Below are 19,146 nucleotides of genomic sequence, written 5' to 3' on the forward strand. Positions count from 1 at the left end.
GTCAACTATCTATCTATCTAGAGGTCAATTTAAAATCAGGGAAAAGAGAAAGTGAGCAAAAGTTTTGCTTTATGAAGCAAAACCTGCTAAAAATGACACTGAGGTACACTGACAAACCCACTTCAAATAATTGCAATTAAATCAAAGCAATTACTTGTTAACACATATTACATTTCTTTTCACATCAAGTTATCAACTTCTTGGAAATCAAGCTGAGAAAACTTAATTATGTGTTACAAATTTAAGTAATTAATTTTACATGGTTAACTCAGCCCAGATGCTTACTTTTTGAAATCAACACAAACTGTTTATTTTTAAAAGTGTACAGTGAAGGTTATACTTGAGTAAATTCACCCCATGTTTTTTGTTTGTTTTTGTTAATGTTACATTCAAATTTAGACAAACAATTCCAAGTTAATGCTATGGTGGACCTTATTGTCCAATTTTAAGGTAACTGAAAACACACCTGCCCCAAAAATGGAGGGAGCCTGTCACGTGACGACCACCCCCTCTGTTGGTTAAACACCCCTTTTTCAATATGGCGGCGGTTTTTTCAAACTGGGGGACGCGGCTCCACCGGCAGCTGAACGGTTAACCTACAAACTCTGCTGTGCGCACCGCGGTTGTTTTTTTTTTTAGCACATTATAAACAAATAAACCTGCTAAGTGTTCGGTAATGCGGCTTTAGGACGCTTTTGTGGAGGAATAATCGTGTTTTTAGCCGCGGAAACAAGCCCAGCGATCATCGCAACATCAGTTTCCGGCGTTTGAACTGCCGTTTTAACGGATTTCTCGACACCAAAGAGGAGTTTTCATGTGCTGCTGGGGAGTTTACAACAGTGCAACTCTTCAAAAAGAGCGTCCTCCTGCTTCTGCTTCACTTCTCCAGGGTAAGTTTGTCTTTGCTGATGTCAAACGCGGTTTGTGTGTCTGCTCACGCTGCAGTGGTTACCTGCTGTTACCTGCCTGTCATACCTGTTCGCCTGCTACCTGTCTGTTTGTGCAGCATTTACATCGTTTTTTATTGTAGAATTTGCTGTTTTGAGCTTATTTTAATTTTGCATGTTGTCCTCTCATTCCGCAATGAAAAATTGATAATTATTTTAGACTTAGGGGCATGGGCGAATTATGAGAAAATGGGCCCCTGGGCACAAATATGGAAAGGTCCCTGCTCCTCTCCTACATAAGAGCAAAACACACAGACTATGTAGTGGTTTTGTGTCTCTCTGTAGTTGTTATGCATATTATTTGGAGTTTTATGTCTGTTTGTAGTTGTTTTGTTGGTCTTTGGGGTAATTTTGTGTCTATTTTGGTGGGTTTGTGTGTCTTTGGAGGCATTTTCTGTTTTTCTTTGGCCACTTTTTGTTGTTATATTGTGTCTCTGTCAGGGGTGTTTCTAGAATTTTAGGGCATGAGGAGTAGTGGCCAACTTGTGCTTATTATTTCCATTTATTGTTACTCAAAACTTATACTCTTATATATGCCTTTTAACATGTTTATACCTTTTCCCCAGTTTAATTGCTTTTTTGGAGGGAGGTTTTCCTTATCCACTGAGAGGGTCCAATCACAGACAGATGTTGTATTTATGTATGTAAAGCCATCTGAGGCAAGTTGTCATTTGTTATATTGGGCTTTATACATATATATATATATATATAAAGGAATTGAATTGAATACATCTCAGAGAGAAATTCTTTAAAGACTTTGATTAATAAGACAAAATATAATCAATTAATAATTGATATTGTGTGATTATAGAGAGAAATACTGAGCAGTAAATGAAACATTTAAAATGAACTCTACCTTTAAAATGATGTTATGCTCTCTTTCTGTCTCTTTCACCCACACATGCAATGCTGAATGCACTGTTTAAATGATACAAAAGACAAATACCATATTATTTATGAAAAAGAGAATAACAGGTTATAAGATACAGCTTTAAAAAATAGTGTAAGGTCTACTCTTATTTTTGAGGGAAAAAATGAATTTTATAGAATGTGTGTATGTATATATATATATATATATATATATATGTATGTATGTATGTATGTATGTATATATTTAGACTGTGTGTGTGTGTGTGTGTGTGTGTGTGGGGGGCTACAGTTATAGTGCTATTGATAAAACATTGCAGCTCATTTTGAGTCTCCTCCTGGTTGGTTTGTAGTAATTTGAATGACATTTCTCAGGTGAAGGCTTCAGGGGCCCCTGACATTTTGGGCCCCTGCCTCTGTGTGGCAGGCCTGCTCATGTGTGATTTTTTTTGTCACGTATTTTGCCCTATACTAGTTGTTCCTGTTGTTTTTGTATGGCGTGCTCGCTGCAAACTTGGGCTCCGTGTAGAGAGTAACATTTACGGCCTTTAGGGATATAAACATAACTGTTGTTTTGGCCACAGCCTATTTTCATAATTAATATTTGCTTCATTGAAAATTGAACATGCTTTTGTTGTCACAAGCATAAATTATGTAGTCGTATTCATGAATTCCTCCACGCACTTTCACATGCAGCCACCAGTATATTTAAACTCAGTGAAATGGGTTGGTGTGACACATTTCCATACTACTCTTCATATCATAATTGCATCTAAACTGCTGAGCCCCTATTTTACATTTAACATTGCTGCTTCTCCATTGTTAACCTTATATCCATGATGGTCGTCTGCTTATCACTATATTTGATATGAAGAGATTGTCTGCTCCAAGCCTGCGGGTCTTGTGATTTTAATATGTATAAATTCATAATTATCCTCTGCATAGCTGATGTGTCTGAGCCTGCTGCTGCATATCCGCTTGGATTACTGGGTGTAGATTCATCCATCTCAATTCACTGAAAGTGTATTCCCCCCGTGGTCTCAGGTGCCCAGCAGGAGAATGGCAACACGGTGGTTGACGCTGTTGGCCAATTTGCTAACTCTGCTGTTACACTGCAGCAAAAAACTTGCTCCTACCACTGCTGCTCTCTTGTAGCATTTCATACACCCCAGATTCACCCCAGCATCCACCTGTAGGCTCAGAGTCGAGGTTCCCCTGAGGCCACTTTATTATCGTTGCTCCCCAGTCGCTGCTGTGCTGAGGTTGGTGTTTACTGGCTGTGAATGACGAGCTCAGAGTCTTTACACCACATATCAACTCTGAGCACGCTTTTCATTCACATTATGAATCCGTTCTACGTGAGCTGGCTGCCTGAAAGTAGTTATACATCTAAAAAATGAATAAATGTTTTACTTTTCTTTAGCAACTCTGAAGGACAGTTGAAAGGAACAGTGCGTAAGATTTAAAGAGATTTAGGGGTGAGGATTTCAGATTGCAACCAGCTGAAACTTCTCCCAGTTAGAATTCCTTTAGTGTTCATTGTTTAGGAGGTTTTTTACTGAATTATCTGCAGAGGTCTCTTCCTCTCCAAAACAAACAGAGATTTAAAGGTGATTTCAAGTAGTAAAAACACTGAATAATGCAGTTTCATGTCAGAAATCAGTGATTCTCCTGTGCTGTTTGGCATGTACGTGATGTGCTGCTAAACAGCACCTGCTCACGAAGGACATTCAGCGGCGTCCTCCCCACCGCTTGCAGGTGCATGTAGTGCGTCTGTGCAAAAGCAGAGAGAGGAGAGACTCAGCCGTGTACTGTCCTGTGCTGCATGCATGGCAATAAAATACGATATTTTATACCTGTATACATTTCTTGCTTACCTGCTTGCTAAATATAACCACAAAGTTGCCAAGTTGGCAACTTCTGTAGGACTTTAGGGAGAAGGGTGCGCTTGATTTACAACATAAAAGACAAAAAAAAAAAAATGCGGGCAGCACTGGTAGACTTGTCATGCGGCACAAAATCAGAAATGAAATCAGATTATTGGATGATTAGAGCGACTGTGACAAATTAAAATTTACCCCTGCGGATCAATAAAATCTTTCTGGTTCTGAAATCTCTGATGACTTAAGATCCAGACTTTCAAGAGGTTTTTACTGGAGGCCAAATTATCTGCAATTATCACCTCCTCTCCAAAACAAACAGACCTGGGGATTTAAACTGGTCAAAACACTGAATACAGCAGTTTCTAAGGGGCCACTAAACAATGGCTGCCGCGAAAATGTGAATGGTGCGAGAGAGTCAGTGTTTGGTTTGTCTGTTCGGGACTTTTTGTAGAAACATGGCGATCTCCGTAGACGAGGACCTGCTCCCTATGTACGTGTAAATGTCTCTTTCTAAGTTAACAAAACACAACGATTTTTATTTCCAGGTGATTATACGCTAACGAAAACTTGCTCATTATATTATACTCCATTTGTGCCAGTATATATCTCCCCAGATTCTACACGCTGGACCTTTTTAAATGACCGAAGCAACTGTTAAAATCCTGATTCATGCAGACTGTTCTGGTCATATCCCGACTTGTTCGTATGTATTTGCAGCAACTCATAGTTTAACCCTGACCCACATTTTATTTCCCTTTTTCGAAAATCTGTGCTCTCGTACTATAATATTTCTCACTTGTGTCTTGACACAGTCACGGGGTCAAACAGAAGCGCCAAATCGATTTTTCCTTGCCACAGACGCTGGATTGTTGCTTTGTGAGGATGGATAGCCGAAAATAATGACAAACAAACAGACGCCGTGGATACTCGGGGTGTTTCGGGCACCAATCCTCATTATCCCTCCATAGTGTGCTCACTGAGCACATGTACGTACATGATTGGACTTGCCCTTCCATTTCACTTGCCACGCTGCAAATCGCTGCCACGTTGGCGGGTTCACTTCGTTCGGGCACGGCATGCTATTAAGGGGTTATTTGTATAATTTACCACTTCTAATTCCAAGGCTCAGCCATATTGGCAGGAACATTCAAGACTAAATTGAGTGTGAAGATTGAGAGGAATTAATGTCTGCTGGACTGTGAGCTGAATGCGTGCCTTCAGTGGGCCCTCGGCCACCACAAGGACAAGAGTCTGAGCAGGATTTGTACGTTAAAGGTTGACTTAGCAAAGTCAATAATTGAGCTACTCTGTGGGACTTTGTCTGCCCCAAAGCAATCAGCCATTCTTTTTTGTTGGATGAGAGGAGAGAAGCAAGCAATCTAACAGGACTATAAGGCTTGTAAGCGGAGTGAAAACAAAAAAAACTGAAAGGGAATTTATTTTTTAAAGCAACATATGTTTTAACAATGTTTCAGACTTCTACAAAACATCGCTTCAAATATCAAGTGGTCCCATGTGATTTTTTTTTTTTATGATTTCATGTCTGCCTGAAAAGGAGCAAAGTTGTCTTCTGCTCTGATCGTCATAACAAACAGCTTGCAATTATTCATAGAAGGATTTGGGCTGCAATATTACGGCAAAAAAATAATTATTAGAGAATTATTAATAATTATTATTAGGATTATTTAGATCAATACCAAGCTCAAGATTTCTTATGATCGTTCATTCATTTTAGGGACAATATTTTTATTGCACTTTCACATTGAAATAAGCAGAGCACTGCTTTCACTTTCAGGTTCTTTCTACTGTGTGCAAATCTTTGCAGCAAAACGAGACTTAAAGCTTCAGTTGGCATTATGGGGGTCTGAGCAGACTGGAAACATTTGTATGCTTGTTTTGTTTTTAATTAATAAGAAGCATAACTCTTGATGCTTTTCGAAGTTATTCACGGTCGTCATCACTATACAGTGATGCTCTTTTGATATATATAAATCTACTTTCATAAATATTTGATGTAACTTCAGGATGAGTTTGTGAAAAGTGTGATTTCCAGAATATTGGGAAAAAGTTGCAAAAATTGACAGTTTTTAAGCAGAAGAGCATCGGAGTAAAGATGTAGATGAAGTAAGAGATTAATATGGTGAAAGAATTTCGACTCTAAGCTGAGCTGTTTTTTTTAAGATAATTGCTGAAATATGGAATCGATTATTATAGCGCCACCCGGAGGTCATTGAGTGTCATTTTTGTGCCTTTGTCGTGGGTGGAATTTGTAACCAGCCTGCCAGTTTTGGTGAGTTTTTGTCTTATGGGTTTTGCTGCATGAACACTTTCATCAGACAAAAATAAGAAGGAAGAAAGAAGAATATCAATGAGAGCAAGAACGATAGGGCTCCAGCAGTGTGTGTTGCTGCTTTGACCCCTAAAATAAGGCTCTTCACCTGAATTCAGTGCATCTCCAAGATGAAAAATCTAAATTAAAATTGTACCCAAAATATAGGCTAAATGGATGCAACCAAATAAAACTGAACTGAGAGATCATTTTGTTTAGTTTTTATTGAATATTTAAAGGCAAACTGTTATGATGAAATAATTTTTTTTGTTGCGAATGTATGTTCTTGAAATTAATAATATTTTTTTAAATCCTTTCTCATATCTTCAAGAAAATTATTAGCGCAAAAATACCCTGAAATATTGTGATATTATTTTATTGCCCATCCCTAGTACAGCATCATTTTGATGCCCTGACACTGGACAAGGAGCGAGATTCAGTTGCAATGTTAATTCTTAGTGGCCTGCAGCATCAATCGTACTGCACTTTGTGGTGTTTTTACAAGACAGTTGTACTACTACTCTGATACTTTGAATGATGACGTTTGATGAATGGATTATTTTCATTTTGCTTGTCTGCAGTTGCAGCATTTGGGAAGTTTTTCACGGCGTGCAGCTGCAGGGTGCACACGCAGCGGCACGACAGCTCTGCAGAAGGAGGCTTGTTGTTAGATTAAGAAGCACTTGATTGAATATGTGATTTGATATGAGTTTTCTATACATTTTATACATGAATATTGCAGTTGATCATTCAATTGTGGGAGGCCAAAATTGTTATTGTGATTAATAATTAATTGTGCAGCCCTAAACAGGACAATACAAAAAATGTATTTTGCAAAATATTCTTATGAAACATTAAAGTGTTTTTGATACATGTCAGTTGTTTGCCTCACTGGACAGATATGCTTCCATTTTAAAAACAACATTTCCTGCAGAGCTTTGTAGTACAGACTCTCAGCCTCTCTTAAATTAAAGAGCACTTACGCTAATGTCCGGAGGAAAAAAAAGAAGAAATATATTCAGCTTTAGGGAAAATGGGCAGAGATACGAGTTCAAACAGCCACGTATTAAAGCTTTGAATGGCTGTTTAGACTGTCGCTAATAACTAAACTGATCATGAGAGGAGATGCGTCACGATCCCTCTGATTCCGCTCGGTGGGGGACATCGATCGAAAAAAACAAAACAAAAAACCTTTAGAGTTTTTACTAGGGGGGAAAGTCGAGATAAAAGGCTCAGTCAGCTGTAAAGTCTCTGCTGTACCGCCGGTCAGGCTAAATTTAGTTCGATAAGAGAGTCTGCATTAAGTTGAAGTTAGTTTATTGTTAGATTTTGCACAGCTGGATTTCTTTCAGTAGCTCTGTGATGTTTGCACCGATGTCTGCGCTCAGATCGAGAGATCATGTTCCAGGGATAACTGTAACGAAGCGGAGGCCGCAATTCAGAACACACCAATCTTAAGTTTGTGAGCTCACTGATTATATCGGAGGTTTCACCATGAGCTTCCCATTTTAACTATGAGCATATAGAGCAACAATGGTTGAAATAAAAAAGTTAATAAATCATTCTAAAAAAAAAAACCCCTCCCTCTCCCTGTATCTTTGGTCCTGCTGTGCACTTAAAGTATTTTTTATTCAGTGAATTTCTGATATTTTCAGTTTGCGGTGCTGTGTGTGAAATCAGATACTTATGTTAGTACAATTACACAACGTATTATCGATACTCAACTAGTGATAACACTGATCTACATTTAATGCGGACGTTAAGGTCACCTTGTGTTGCTTACCTTGTGTTTTCTGTTGAAGTGGTGAAGCGTAGAATTTGTACTGTTGTGGCACCATAGTTTGGTTTTACAATTGATGAATTTACAGTTTGTTGTTTTTTCAGCTTGAAATAATTTTGAAACGATAGTTTCTGTTGTTTTCTTCTTTCTGCGCTCTGCTGTTTTCTCTGTTTTCCTCCATTTTATAATTCTGTGCCTTCAAATCACGTCAGCTGTCAACAGCGTAAGCCAGTTGTGCCACTTAGATAATCATTTGTGCAAAACACGGCGCGTGGCACATGACATGCATGAGGCTTTGATGCAAAGGTGTATGTTTCTTTTCTAAATTAGTTACATGAGTTCTCAAGCAGTGGTGGTTCTAGCATATTTGGTGCACAAGGCGAGCCTCCTCCCGGCCTTTAAAATAACCTTCGAGGCTATATCTGTCTATCTATCTATCTATCTATCTATCTATCTATAGATCTCTCTATCTCTATCTATAGATATCTATAGATCTCTCTCTCTCTCTCTCTCTCTCTCTCTATATATATATATATATATATATATATATATATATATATATATAAATTCCCTCTCTAATATTTATTTTGTATGCAACATCAACAAATTTCTCCTTCGAACTGTTTATTTCTTCAAGTTTCTCATCAAAAGCTAAATTTCACATAATGACACTGAACACATCATGAGAACATTCCAGTTGACTTTTACCGAATAGAGCTTGAATGCATCATAATGCAGCCTAAATAAAAATAAAAACCTCTGTGCTGTGCTATGCTAACAGCTGCTTTTTAAATCTGCCGCGGTCTCACCCATAAACGCATCATCAAAACGTCACACCCGTGTCGGCCGTGGTCACGTCTTTCCCGCCTTACGTTTTGTCTCGTTATGGTGCCGTTACGACCTCCTGTCCTGTCTCAGAGGCAAGACCACTCTGTCCCCCCTCTCCTTTTTGCTTTTGTGAGGATTATAAGTGCACTGTGTGTGTGTGTGTGTGTGTGTGTGTGTGTGTGTGTGTGTGTGTGTGTGTGTGTGTGTGAGTGCACTAATACACTTAAAATAGCAAGTAATATAGTAGTATATAATACAGTAGTATATAGCCTTTACTGCAACATATCAGTCTTTATAATAACAAAAAACATTTGTTCAAATTAATCAAACAAATTGATCAGCCGGCAACTGTTAGATTACGAGAAACAGAAGAAACAGAGAAGAAGTGCAGTAGTGTTCGGAGCCCGTGAGTCACTTTGCTTCCCATAGATCGTTTCTAACTTGACAACATAAACGTTCTAAATGGGCCTTTTTGTATTTCCTGTTATAATGTTTGTTAATGCAGTAGCTGACAGCAAATAAACAAGGGACAAACTGTTCCGCTCGCAACAGAATACCAATGAAAAGGCCTGTAATGATATATTTCTACATCCGAGATAATGTATCTTCACTGCGCTTCTGGGCTGTTTTCCACATTTTGGCCATAAAAGAGATCTCAGGGCGAACAGCAGGTAACTTACATTAGTTGGCTATTGTTACCGATAATGAATGGAAGAGACTGGTGCGTATTGAGTGTGCCGGGACTCGTTCATTGGATTCCCGAGAGAAATTGAAGCAAACGCTCCCATTACCTCAGCACAGAGCCAACTTTGTAGATAGAAAATCGTTAGAGCTTCAATGTGATGACAAAGTGCTGTATCAATGAAAAAGTATACCCACTGAGCTTTACTGAAAGAGCACACCGTTTATTTATGCATCCACATTATCTGCAGTTCACCTCTAGTAATCTTTGTTTGCCTCAGTAGCATAGAGAGTGTTATTCTCTAGTGTTTGCGCCCTTGGAACGATTCTATGTCTATGTTTCTTTACTCTGTGCGTCTTGAGAGAGCAACATAAACGCTAACGACTGTTTTCCCATTTTAGTCTTCGTAACATGTTGAAATTGTGGGCTGTGTTAGTTTATTAACCTCGTTATAGTCTATTGTTTTATTTCCCACTAGCTGCCTCCTGGCTCTGTTTCCTTATACACACTAATTCACGCTTGTTTTGCAACGCCCCCTCAGAGATCGGTAGTTTTCACTTAACTACAGGCAGCACAGGTTGGAAATTGAGCTTCAAAAGCAGAAATCTAAATTTCTGGGGAGGAAACCACAATATAAATAATGCTGATTAACCCTGTTATTAACTCCCAGATAAATCATACTGATTATTGATTATTCAAGGCTTCAGACAGGTGTTGTGAAAAAAATAAAGGAATTTACTTATCATTTTTTCTGAATATTTGAAACAGTTTCAATATTTTTATTCCACAGCATCAATGCACTGGTACCATTTGCACTTTCTTGCTCCCTCTTATTGGTAACCCTTTGAAAACTGAGCAAGTTTGTTTGATATCTTTCAGAAACATGGGAAGAAGATGACAAGCAGCATAACAAGGGAATGGGCCAAAAATCAGCAAGAAATTACTAAAAAGTTAGAAAAAAATTATCTGAAAATAAGAAAAAAGTAAAAAACAAAAAACAAAAAAGCAAAACATTAAAATTAACCAATTATTTTAATTTGAATTAATTATAATTTTAAATATTAACACAAGTAAGAGAATTATAAACGTAGTATTCTGGACATTTTTCTCTTGTTTTTGGATAATATCTAATAAATTGTTCTAGTCACCTTTTTATTAATTTATTTTTGCAGTTTGGAGGATATTTCTTTTTTTGTTTTTTGTTTTTGCCCGTGTTGTTGAAGGAAATCAAACCAATTTTCTCAGGTTTCAGAAATAAAAATGCTAGCAAAATGCATTTAAAAGCAGCACAAGAACACTGATGTCGATTCAAATTTGGGGTAAATGTTTACTACAGTCGCTCTGCTGCTGTCTGCTACTAACCAGGAAAAAATGGTCACCATCACCATCATTATCATGTTACACGATTGTTATATTTCTGATTTTATTTAAATTTTATATTTCACACGATCAGTGTCACATTTTCTCTGTGATATCTAAAACTGTATCAAATATCGATACTTTTCAATGTGTTGTATCAAAGTTAGAAACGCCAGTACGGTGACAGCACTGCTCCAGAGTAACCTTTTTAAGTGGTACATTTTATTTTATTTTTTTTTACACTTAAACAGTTAGGTGCACCAGCACATACTTTAGGTGCACCCAAACGTTTTCACCGTTACCTTTTTGCCAGTTTCCATACACATTGGTCATTTATTATCTAGTGCTGTAACAGTATACAGAAGTCATGGTTTGGTTCACACCTTAATGGTTTAAAAGTTGTGATTCAGTGCAAGTTTGTTAGAGTGGGAAAAAGTAAATGCATAAGGAACCATTTCTTTTTATTTATTTAGAACAGACTGTCCTGCAGGTGACAGACAAAATCTTGTTGCTTGAGACTGAGAGTGCCTCCTGTTCAGTGGAAACATTGGTAAACTATGGTCTATATAAAAATAGGGAACATTTCGAACTTTTCCATTTTAAACCGTAGGAACACTGCACGAACACTTTCCCAAAAGGTCACAATAAAACTCAAAATCATATCTTATATAATGACATTTTACAGTAAATAATAAATAGATTAATACAAATTTAAACTTGTGCATTAGTGTTTCAACTAGTTCCACTTTGGCTATATGCTAATGTGAAGACCAATTAAGTGTTTTTTCAAAATTTTGTTTGCTTTTGTGTCTAAAGGCTGCTTGAAGGTAGGGCTGGGCGATTAATTGGCTTTTAATTTCGATTACGATTTTGGCTTCCCTCGATAATCGAGATTATGTGCAGCATGATGAGTCTTACGTTGTTGCTCCCATTTTGTCTTTTATTTTGTAAATCAAGCGCACCCTTTCCTCGTGCCTCTCTGGTTGTTTTGAAACTTTGCTGTCTCATTTTGGATCCAGACGGTGCGTGCAGCGAGAGAGAGAGCGCGAGCGACAGCGAGCATGAGCGGGGAGAGCAGCGTGTATGTGCCGGTGATGGTGACAGTGAGGCTGCAGCGAGGGGAGCGGAGAGTGTGACGTGAAACGTGGCGGTGTGATGTGTCAAACAGTTGAGGCTGTTTGGCAGAAAAACTGACCAGTCTTCCTTAAGGTGGACTGTTAAGGTGGACCAGCTTTTCTCATTGTAGTGACACTCCCACCTGCTTCTGAACAGTTAATGGAGAAATATCCGTCTGCTGAGTTTCTCCTGAGTTAGTGAAACATTAATCCCACTTCAAAATTTATTTTGCTGTTATTGATACAAACTGCACCACAAAACCTTCATTGATTTTCAGTTCACTTGTATTTAAAGTTAAAGGACATCCAGTGTTAAACAATAAACATCAGTTAATGTTCAGTAACTGCATGATGTTCTGGAGGCCGGTGAGTAATCATGTTATATAATTGTGATTTCATTATCAATCAAAATAATCGTGATTATTATTTTTGCCACAATCGAGCAGCCCTACATGAAAGTAGAAGGAATAAAAAGATGGGCTCTGGTTTACTTTTTTCCTTGCTCCTGTGATCAGTGCATTCAGTTGCTAACGTTGATTGTGCGGTTACATTCACACGCTCTTTAGTGGTGGAGCAATGCCGACACACATCTCTCTCCGTCGCTGTTGTAGCTGACCGGGAATCCACACTCTTCTGGCTTTGCCATTTCATCTGCGTTCACACGCCAACCTGCTTCTTCCTCCTCCTAACCTCAGCACATGTTGCTAATGACGTATGACCAAAGGTTTCTGGACGTCGCTCATGTAAACTCTGTTCCGCATTATGTCCATCAGTGTGATAAATGTCAGGTGCACCAGCGTGACCAATGAAAAAATGTTTAGTCGCACTTGAAAGGTTTTCGCATGTGCGCCTAGAATAGTCACACTCTGGAGAGCTGATTATTACAATTTGGCAGCCTGTATTTGATCCTGTATATCCTTACATCTGGGTACGTATCAGCTGTCTGGATTTTTTGATGAAATTTGATGTAATGTTTAAAAAGACCCCCTCGTAACTCCGGATGCTCCCCTTCAAAGTGTTTTATTTTGATGTATACATCAAAGTACCTTTTTGTTCAAATCAAAGTGGTGTTGCAACGAATTGAAATCTCATCCTGGTGGAGGGGTTCGTGCTTCAGTGACCCTAAAAGCATAGTTGTTTTCAGCACAAGCACCTGATTGGGCCGCCCAAGGCAAAGTGGTCTCAGCTCATTGGCTGGACAAATGTTAATTCACAAAGTGCCCTTTATTAGTTTTTAATATTTGGAAACAGCACACTCTGACTCCTGTCTCTTGTCTGTTTGGCCTGAAAACAGAAAAAGAAAATACACTGTTTGTCATTGCTTTGCAAAACAACCCTTCCCTGATCTCATGCCCCTATCAGCAGTATATCGGCATTTGCCAGTGCCTTCCAAAACTATTACAGACGATCATAACTAAATCTGTGATTTCCGCAGAATTAGAACCTGCGTTTGAGTGTCTTTGTCCCTTTTTCTCATTCTGTGTCGTCCTCTAAATTCTGAGGTTTTTTGCAGGTGTGGAGTTTGAGTCACTGTGTGGATAATTGATCAGTTGATCTGATCAGATCAGTTCAAGCTGCTAGAAAAGCGAACCAAAGCAAACGTAAGACCGCAGGGCCTTACATTTTGTTTACACAGGTCTTAATGTTTTTCTTGTCCTCTGACAGTTATTTTGCTCGGTATGCATCTTGCTGCGTTTCGGATGTTCTATCAGACTGTCCGTGATGGTCTGTGTTTTCACTCTGCACAGATCTGACACCTTTCCGCCCGCCGTCATCCCCGGCTCTCTGCTCTGTGCGCCGAGGCGGTGGCGTTTGCAGCTCAGAGTTCCCGCATTAAGCCGCACCGAGTACCCTGAATTTTGTGTGCACATAATGAACAGCCCCAGCTCCAAATGATATCACGGCAGGCTGCTACAAATAAATGAATGTGTGGGAAACCCTGTAAATAATTCATCTGACCTGTTGTGATCTGGGCTACTTCATGAAGCCTAGAAAATGATTGTGGTTTCAGTGTTTTTGAGAATTAAATTTAGAGTGCATGATGAGCAGGTGGTTTAATTGTGGCGGTCTGACACAAATGAATGTGTGGGAAAACTGGATTTTGGGTGAAAGCCGTATTGGGGAAAAGTTATGGGAAGATTGTGATCTTGCTCAGAAGGTGTTTACCGTGGGTGGGACACGATAAACTAACGGCCCTCTCTTATGTTCAACTCATGCATTTTGCTGTCCCCTCCAGCCACCCGAACTTTAAAGCTTGAAGAACAACTTAATGCTTTGTTGGATTATTGTAGAGTCATGTATTTTTTCAAAACTCTAACAAAATGTAGTTTGGCTTCTTGTCACGTAAACATATACATTATTTTTTTTTGAGAAGTGGAAGAAACAACAAATATTGTAGTTTTTCTTGTTCCTTTTTCATATACTAAAAAGAAAACCATTGTGTGCATTATGGTGCAGTCAGATATACATTTAAAACCCCTTTCCATGATTTTAGGGATTACATAACAATATGCTGCAGAGATGGTCGTCCACCTGCCAAACTGATATGAATCACACAACATGCCCGAGCCCCACACTTGGCAAGAAATCTCACAACAGCTGTTTTAATTTCTTCCTCCAATTTGGTAAAAAAAGAGCAACATAATTGCATAATGCATCATTCAAAATGTATATTGCAAAACGCTTGGCTGTCAAGACCTGTATACCATCCTTAGACCTATCTTAAGCATTTTGTTTGTTTTCATGGGATGCAAAAACAGTTTGCACACCTTGGTCTTGTCTTGTTTTCTCAAGTTTAAAAAAAACCCAACAAAAAACACATTCCCTGTGGGACAATTACATTTCTATTTTAATCTGAACTACATATTCTGTTGCTTCCCACTACTTTTGTTACTTTGCTTGAAATATGTCTATAAAGAGTGTTCCCAAACCTGAGCTGCTATTTTTATTAGCTGCGTCATTGCATAACCGTTTTTAAATGGGATGTGTGTGTTTGTGTGTGTGTGTGTGTGTTCAGCATCATCTTACACATTTTCCTGTCAGCCAGCGTGGTGTTTTAAACATCATGTGACAGTGTGAATTGTCTTGCCTTCATTTAAAACCCCCCTTTTTTTTTTTTTTTTTTTACCATACAAAGTGCAGCAGCTCTTTGTATCTACATGACAGCCGTCTATTCATCAGAGATTGTGTGTTTCTGTAGAATTGTGTTTCAAAGAGATTAGAATAATACCTACAAAGAACTTCTACTGATAGTGTGTTTGTACGGAGGCAGTAAACAAACTGTAATGCCATTCAAATAGCACTCTCCCCGGCTTGCCAGGTTTGTCTCTGAAGAGGGAACATTTGTGTCGACGGACAAAAGCCACTGCTTTGTTTTTCCCCTTCTTTTGCTCTTTCTGCTTTCTGTCAGTAACAAATAACCCTTTCTACTCCCTGTAGTTCATGTAGGAAATGTAAATGTGACCATTTACTCCCCAGTACACAGCCATTGTGTCTTGTCAGTCACAGAAAACCCAGCGACGTGTGCACAACCTTTTGACTCTTCGCTTTCATGCGCATCCTCTTAATTATCAGAGCGGAGGCTGAGTGAATTGAGATTTTGAGACGGACTTCCCGGGCTCTTGGCATGATTGAGTTTTTATCATGTCTGTGAATGCTAAGAGGAATAGAGACAACAGGCACATCCATCTACATGTTAATCAAATGGGAGCATGCTCTGAAATTTATAGCCATCCCGGGGAAGTTTACACGCTCCGCTGTGCATTTAAAGCAGTGACCTCAAACTAAAAAGAGTTCTCCCACTTATCTGACTTTCTTTTTTTGTTTTAGAGACTTGATTCCATTCAACCATGGCATGAGACATGGTTTATTTAATAAAGTGGACTTTTGTATTAGATTAGATGAGCAATTTAAATGATGCTGCACTGGCACAGTCATGGCTGTGCCGTTTAGCATGAATTACAATGCAGAGATGTTGACAAAAGCCATTTTGCAAGGTCACTTGTCATAAAAGATTTAAAGGAAAACTCAAAGTAACTGATTGACTTCCCGGAGTCAGTGGAGGGAGAAAGAAAGAGAGAGAGAGGCACACACAGCTCTTCTGTTTTTAATGTCGAACCAACTGTCAAAACATGCAGAAATGAAATGAAATTATTTAGCTATTTGTCAATTAACAAAATGAATCATTAGATACTTTGATTATTGACTCGGCCTGATCATTTTCAAAACCAAAAAAGTGAAACTTTTCCTGGTTCTAGCCTCTCAGTCATGAGGATTTGCTGCTTTTCACTGTGTTAAGTGTAAAATAAAGTCAACATTTTTCTGGGTTTTGGACTGTTGGTGGGAAAAATGAACAAACAGAAGAAAGCATGAGAAGACATCATGTTATCCTTTAGAAAAATATGATTGCATTTTTCCATTTTTTGAGGGGCTGATTTGGATTTTACTTAAATCTTGTATTTTACCAGTTATTAAGAAAATAATCATGAGATTAATGAAAATAATTATTTTTTCAGACCAAAAAACATGTAACAGCCTGTCAGTTGTTAGATTCTGCAAAACAAAACCACATTTTTTTGCCATTTATCAGACAAAAGACTTGCTGTTTTTTGCTTGAGTGTTTTTTGTTTTTTTGTCTGTTATATGATTTTAGATAAACAATTAGTTGACTGACAGCAACTGTTTTCATAATTGCATGTATTTGTTTTTCAAGCTGAAAAAGCCAAATTTTCTCTGCATGATTTGAGCTTCTCAAATATGATTATTTATTTTTTTAAAATGTTTGAATCATGATAAAATTAAATACATATCTGAAAACATCCCCCTGCAACACTGTTTTTAAAATATAAGTATAAGGCAGCTAAAAAAGGAGAGCAAATTTATAAGCATTGAAATAAATTGTTAGTTGCAGCTCTGCATGTATAACTTACAGTGTTTACGTGTTTACTCTGTGTAAGAACAGCAGTGTAAATTAAGAAAAAAGGAAAAATACGCTATTTTGCTGTGTTGTTTGTCTGTGAGGGGGTAAGATACATAATTAAGACTCAAACCAGTGAATTAAGCTGTTTCTATTTACTCTGGTCTCTTCCTACACTCGGCTCACTGCTCTTTTTATTTACAAAAACAAAGTCCAGTTTGTCCCTGGTACTTGTCTCGCTTGCCTCTTGTCCGTTTTAGGAAGGCGTTGGCGCTGTTCATCAAGGGCACCGTAAGTGTTCATCAGGCGATTATTCCTCTACTCTCCCATTCCTGTCCTTCTCATTTGATTTCCATCAGTGAGGTCTTGTTCTCTCGCTCTCTCCGTCCCCCCTTAATTAGCCTCCGAGCATACACAAAGAGAAAGTTGTGATAATGAAGCAAGGAGACGAGAGATTCCAATTTGGAGTACGGCTAACCCTTCAGAGGCACACAATTTCATTCCTAATTTATCCTTCCAAGGCCACACTGGAAGTTTTGGTTTAACCACCTCCGAATGTACGGATTTATATAGTAAATCTGCAGCCACAAAATACCATATTTACAAAAATTACTGACTGGGGTAAAACAATTCTGAAAGCACTAAATATATGGAAGGTTTTTATAGTATGCTAATGCTGAAACAAAGTAGTTGATCAACAGAAATTTAATCCAAAACAACAAAAATCCCAAATAATTACTAATTTCAGTTTCTGAAATGTGAAGATGGGATGCTTTCCTCTGTAACAGTGAGTCATTTCGTAAAAAATAAAAAAAATGATGACAAGTATTTGTTGTCAACCTATTTGTCATGACCAAAAGTAAATTGCTTGAAAACTGACATAATATGTTTTCTTTTTCGTCAAAGAATAAAAAACAAAACAATAATCTCAATTGAACATTTTTTTTTGTTTCAGTGCAGATGCTTATCCATCAACCTGCATCCATCTGAAAAATCACAAACCGTAGCTCCTGATTAGTAAAACAGTATCTCCCGCTGCCAAAAATATCTCTTGTTTAGAAGATAATTTAGCCTTTTTGACGTGTTGCACTTTGGTTAATAAGAAGCATTTTGCATTCAAAGACATTCTGTCTCTGTCGACAAAGTCGTCTGACATAACTGCCTCTGAGAAGAAACTGATTTAAAATTGGATTTGAAGAAAAAAAACAGCGGAGACAAACTATGATAACATGCAGGTGGCATGCTGACTTAAAAGGTAAACCAATGTAACGTTAGCAGGTATGTAACATTAACCCTTTAACACCTGCATCGACATCAGTACCGTGTTTGGACGCATTTCACAAACATTTAAACTTGTGAAACCTGAGAAAATCGGTTTGATTTCTTTCAAAAACATGGGAGCAAAGAAAATGAGCAACCTTGTAAGAAATGTTCTGCAAATTATTTTAAAAAAAGAAAAAAAAAAAGTAACAGGTGACAAAAACCTGAACATTAGCTAGCGGGCATTTTAAGATATTATCAAAAAGCTAGGAAAAAAATGTCCAAAAAACAATTTACGTAGTTCTTCTGATTGTATAATTAAATTTATGTCATCGAAAAAATAAAATAAAATAAATAAATAAAAACATAAATACAGTATATATATATATATATATAAATATATAAATATATATATATCACTTTGAAGGTAATTTTCTTTCTCTGTTTTTTTTTTACTTTTCTTTTTTTTAATATTTTTATTTTTCTTGAGCCATTTCTTACATTGCTCATACATTCTTCCCAAGTTTTTTAAAGAAATCAAGCCAATGTGCTCAGGTGTCAGACGGTTATTGTTAATATCTTTTGTATTGCGATCTGAGCAAATTGCTAAATTCCAGGATTAATGTTGGCTGTTAACCATAAATCTTCCTCTAAAGAAGTATCACCATATTATCTGATGTTTTAACCTCTCCTCTCTAAAGAAAACATTGGCATTTTTCAACTTGGACCCTATTTTCCCATGTTTTTGTGTCTAAGTGACTAATGGAAACAATTTTTAAAATTGATCCAGTGTTTAGAGAGAGCACTGCAGCTGACAGCAGCCAAAGAGCAGCTATGTAACAACGCATCGTCAATGTACATCCACCAAAAGTGCTTGTTTTTGCCACTGACAGGCTTAGATTGTTATTTTAAGTGTCTGACAAAAGTCATGGAAAGGATCCTACAAAGATAAAAGATAAAAGTCTCATTTTGAAATCTTGCTAGAGATGACTCATTGCAGAAGGACAACAGTGGAAACGTTAATCAGAGATATTTTGGAGTCCAGAAAATGTAGCTTGGTTATATGTAAAAGATTTTTGATGTCATGGCTGATTATTAAGCTCTTTTTTGACAAAGTGCAAAGCGTTTCAGCATGTGGCCTTCGTCAGGGCCACAAACTTTTGCTTTTGTATGAGCCTCTA

At 37.8% G+C, this 19,146-nt stretch overlaps 1 long non-coding RNA gene across 3 annotated transcripts in view; it reads left to right on the forward strand.

Moving 5' to 3' along the window:
- The first annotated feature begins 538 nt into the window (after positions 1-538).
- Positions 539-19,146, forward strand: part of LOC148190348 (uncharacterized) — a 219,081-nt gene continuing 200,473 nt past the window's right edge. For all 3 annotated transcript variants that reach the window (XR_015779637.1, XR_015779654.1, XR_015779658.1), the window contains exon 1: positions 539-890. This is a non-coding gene — a long non-coding RNA (uncharacterized LOC148190348). The remainder of the gene's footprint in view (positions 891-19,146) is intronic.

The sequence above is a fragment of the Plectropomus leopardus genome, chromosome 1, assembly GCF_026936395.1.
Source record: "Plectropomus leopardus strain MGB_pleo_1.0 chromosome 1, ASM2693639v1, whole genome shotgun sequence".
NCBI classification, from domain to species: domain Eukaryota; kingdom Metazoa; phylum Chordata; class Actinopteri; order Perciformes; family Serranidae; genus Plectropomus; species Plectropomus leopardus.